This window comes from Rhincodon typus, chromosome 4, assembly GCF_021869965.1.
Source record: "Rhincodon typus isolate 14 chromosome 4, sRhiTyp1.1, whole genome shotgun sequence".
Lineage (NCBI taxonomy): Eukaryota > Metazoa > Chordata > Chondrichthyes > Orectolobiformes > Rhincodontidae > Rhincodon > Rhincodon typus.
Window position 1 is genome coordinate 93739299 of NC_063335.1, and position 5065 is coordinate 93744363.

General features: G+C 42.7%; 1 non-coding gene across 1 annotated transcript; it reads right to left on the bottom strand.

Annotated features, from left to right (window-relative positions):
- Positions 1-3684: 3684 nt before the first annotated feature.
- trnag-gcc lies at positions 3685-3755 on the bottom strand. The gene has a single exon. It is a non-coding gene; the product is annotated as a tRNA-Gly (tRNA).
- Between the last annotated feature and the right edge of the window lie 1310 nt (positions 3756-5065).

Below are 5065 nucleotides of genomic sequence, written 5' to 3' on the forward strand. Positions count from 1 at the left end.
TCCAGTTGCCTGCCACTTCAACACACCAGCTTGTTCCTGGCCAACATCTCTATCTCAGAGATAGTCATCCAGCTCTACACTTTATTATCTCTGTCTCAGACTTGCTGCAGTGCTCCAGAGCTGGAAGGACAGCACTTCATTTTCCACTTGGGAACTCTACAGCCTTCTGGACTCAATATCAAGTTCAACAGTTTTCGGGCTGGAGGCACCTTCTCCCCTGTCCTTACCCCACACCCCACACATTAGATACTGTTATCGTATGGTGGGCTATTACATGCTACCCATTGTTAGCCACTAAAAGTCCCCATTAGCAGACATTCATTCTCCTGGGCTGACCAGTATCCACTGCTTTGTCTGTCCTTCTCTCTCTTTGGGTTCTGTCCCCAACTATCATTTACTCCTTACACCTTCACCCCCATCCTACCTTCTGCATATAAAAAAACAACTTTTTCCTAGCTACCATCAGTTCTGAAAAAAGGTCACTGGACCTAAAACATTAATTCCACTTTCTTTCCACAGATGCTGCCGGATCTGCTGAATTTTCCCAGCAATTTCTGTTTTTGTTTTTGATTTCCAGCATTCAAAGTTCTTTCGGATTTTTTAAAACATTTCTTTTCATTCATTTATTCATGGGATGTGCATGAGCTGCTTTGTCCTGGATGGTGTTGAAATTTCTTGGGGTTTTTTTGTGGTTCTAATTGATTGACAAGATTCCAAGGATAACTCCCCATTAATCCTTCAAAATAGTTTAATGGAGCCTTTTACATCCACCTTGAGAGGACAGGCAGGGCCTCAATCTCACAGTCTGTTCAAAATTTCTTGCGTGTAGATGGAGCTGTACACATCCAGGCAAATGGAAAGTGTTCCATAACACTCCACACTTGTCATGCAGGGAGCTCTGTGGAGTGAGAAAGTGAGTCACTCACTGCAGATTTTCCAGCCTCTGACATGCTTTTGTAGTAACAGTGTTTTTGCAGCTGATCTAAAGGGAAGAAAAACCTTTACCTTATATAACACCTTTCATGATGAATGGACATCCCAAAGTATTTCACAGCTAATGAGATAATTTTGAAGTGGAGTCACTGTTGTAATGTAGGAAACACAGATTCCAACTTGCAACCAGCAAGTCTTAAAAACAACCAGATAACTGACAATGACCAGATCATCTGTGTTTTGTGATTCTAATTGATTAACAAGGCATAACTCCCCATTAATCCTTCAAAATAGTTTAATGGAACTTTTTACATCCACCTTGAGAGAGCAGACAGGGCCTCAATCTCTCAGTCTATTTGAAAGATGGAACCTCCAGCCTTGCAGCACTGGAATGCCAATCTTAATTCTCAGGACCTGAATCTTTAATTCTGTAGCTCAAGAGCAAGAATGCTATCACTATGACTGCCATGACGTGGAGGTGCCGCTGTTGGACTGGGGTAGACAAAGTCAGAAGTCACATGACACCAGGTTATATTCCAGCAGGTTCGTTTGAAATCACACAAGCTTTTGAAGCACTGCTCCTTCATCAGGTGAAGTGACTTGACAAAGGAGCAGCCCTCCAAAAGCTTGTGATTTCAAACAAACCTGGTGGACTATAATGTGGTGTCATTTGACTTCTGACTTTGATCACTATGACTGGCACACAAGGCCCCCACTTAAATTTTTGGTCAATGGTGACCCCATGAATGCTGATGGTGCACAATTCATCAACATTAATGTCGCTGAATATCAAGAGAAAATGATTCGATTCTCTCTTTTCAGAGATGGCCATGCACTAGTACTTAATGTAGTTCTGTTATTCGTCACTTATCAGCATGAGACGAAATGCAGGCCTGAACTTCTTCATTATCTGAGGAGGCATAAGTAGAACTGAACACTATGAAATCATCAATGAACATTCCCACTTCTGAACATTATCGAGAGATGGATCATCAACGAAGCTAATGAAAATGGGTAGACCTAGGGCACTATCCTGAGGAACACCTGCTGCCATGCCCTAAAGATATGATGTTTGATTTTCAACTTACAAAACTATTGTACTTTGACTAGGTATTAATTCAGCCACTGGAGGGTTTCTTCCTGCTTCACGTGTATTTTCAATGTTAATCAGACTCCTTGATGACACACTTGGTCAAATGCTTCCTAGATGCCAATGGCAGCCACTTAAGAGTCTCAGCTCTTAAATTAAGCACTTTTACGTATCTTCGGACAAAGACCATAATAAGGTTGGGAGCTGAGGGGTGGTCCTGTTGGAACGTCGTTGAGCATTGGCAAGCAGGTTATCTCTGAGCAAGTGCCATTTGATAGCCGTGTCAATGACTGCTTCTATCTCTGGTCAATGGTTGAAAGTGAGCTAGGGTTTTAATTGACCAGATTGGATTTGACTTGATTTATGTGGACGGGGCATGCCTAGGCCCTTGTCTCCATTCCACAGGAGCTCTTAGTTTGGGTAGCTGTCAGAAAATCAGCCAAAAGTTGTGCATAGTGAAATATGTTTCATGATCTGAGGTCACCCCTAAGCATTTCACAGCTAATTAATTACTTCTGATATGCTGACATTATTATATTGTAAAAAAAATTGCAAGATCTCAAAAAGCAGGCATGAGATACAAGCAGATACTGTTTTCATGAAGCTGAAGCAGATACTTTTGTCATGATGTTGATGAAGAGATAACTATTGACTTGGGCACCAAGAGATTGTCCCTGCTCCTCCTCAAAGTAGTGTTAAGGGATCATCTATCTCCACCCCTTCTCACCCCAAAAGAGTCCATAAGACATCAGTTTAACATCTCATCAGAGAGATGACCTCCAACATTCCAGTACCCTTTTAATGTTGTACTGTTATGTCAACATAGCTGTGTGCTGAAATCTTTAATTTGGCACTTGAACCCATCTCTTTAAGGTAACACTTTTAATTATTGAAATAGTGAGTACAAGGCCTGGAGGAAAAGGTACTTTCAGACGCAATTGAGAGGCCAAGACCTTGATATTTAATTTTAATTTATTTTCTCCAAATCCAGCCAAATCTGCTTACCCTTCTGGTGAGTGTGTTAGGAAACCAGACAGCAGAGCGGTGCAGTAGAAGCGAGTTGATCCTCTAACCAACACAATTCTCTGCTGTTTACATTAACAAAATGGTGTTTGTTACTTTGAAAGTAACGGCTGCTTTCTCTCACAGTGTCTCTACAAAAATTTCTCAGGCGGCACAGTGGCTCAATGGTAAGCACTGCTGCCCCACAGCGCCAGGGCCCCAGATTCGATTCCCGCCTTGGATGACAGTCTGCATGTTCTCCCTGTGTCTGCATGGATTTCTGTTGGGTACTCCAGTTCCTTCCCACAGTCCAAAGATATAATCATAGAATCCCTACAGTGTGGAAACAGGCCCTTCGGCCCAACAAGTCCACACCGAACCACAGAGCATCCCACCCAGACCCATCCCCTTGTAACCCACCTAATCTACACATCCCTGAATACTGTGGGCAATTTAGCATGGCCAGTCCACCTAACCTGCACATCTTTGGACTGTGGAAGGAAACTGGAGCACCCAAAGGAAACCCACACAGACACAGGGAGAACGTGCAAAATCCAAACAGACAGTCACCCGAGGATGGAATTGAAGCCAGGTCCCCGGTGCTGTGAGGCAGCAGTGCTAACCACTGAGCCACCGTGCCACCCCAGAAAGGAAAAGGATGCATTGGCCGGGAATCGGACCCGGGCATCCCGCGTGGCAGGCGAGAATTCTACCATTGAACCACCAATACTTCCACAGTCTGAGGATTCAGGGTCAACAATTTAGGATGGAGATAAGGAGATATTTCTTCACCCAAAGAGTGGTGATACTGTGGAATTCATTACCACAGGAAGCAGTTGATGCCAAAACATTGAATTTATTCAAGAGACGGCTAGATATAGCGCTTTGATTATGGGGAGAAAGCAGTGTTAGGCTATTGAGTTGGATGATCAACTATGATTGTGATGAATGGTGGAGCAGACTTGAAGGGCCAAAAGGACTCCTCCTGCTCCTGTCTTTTATGTTTCTGTTTCTATGTTTCTTAAGGTGATAGGAGCTGACATGGAATTGAATTGCAATGGTACTGGGGTAAGTGAGGAGGGATTGATGATTGGGACTTAGGTTAATGGACAGCATTCCATGCTAGCATAAGCAAGGGAAGGAGGAAGAAGGAAAACGATCTTAGGGCGGCAGGGAGGTAGTGGTGGCCAGGGGTGAGGTAGGTTTGTTGAAGAGGAAGGTAGGAAATGGATGGGATGAAGGTGAGGGAGGGAGGAGGATGGTGGTGTCGGAAAACCTTTTCTGAGTCAAGAGGTGCAGTGGTGTTCAGATTTGGCAAGGGAGTGTGGAAGTGAGTGTAGCATTGGCCAGTAAGACAGTGTAGGGGACAAACTAACAGTAAAATCAATAAAACCTTTAAAAAGTAAATAAGATGTTGGTTTGTAGTCAAATTAACAGAAGTTGAATGCAAATGGCCAGGGATGTTGTGAATTTATACCAAATCAGCTTCCTCACAGCTGCTGAACAATAATTGAAAAACTGTAATGCTTGTAAAGTCTGTAATGAATGTTAATTAATTAATCATTCTGAGGGGCAGTTAATCATGGATGTTTCCATGAATGTGTGAACTGGGCATAAACATTGCCAAGGGACTATTTCAACTGAGTGACAAGAACTCAATAGAAAATTAGAGGCCTTTTGGTTTCACTAAAAGGAGTATAATAGTTGTCTAAACAATAATTAAGCAAGGATGATCACCTGCCATTTTAAAAAAAAGCAAACAGTATTTGAAACATGTGATAAAGGCTAGTGATTATTCTGAGGCCTAAGCTTGATCCTAATCCAGAAAGTTTGGAAGAACTTTCCCGAGTTCTTTCTTTCCCTAATTTATTGTGTACACCGATTATAATAAGCTACATATATGTAAAGCAAGGAGGGTGCATGTTTGGTCATAGGTCATATGTGAGGTTAGCTGACCTCATTGTGGATGTTTCTGGATCCCAAGAAAAACGAGCCACAGTTCCTGCTCCTGATTGCTGTGTATTGGCCCCCACTAGAAAA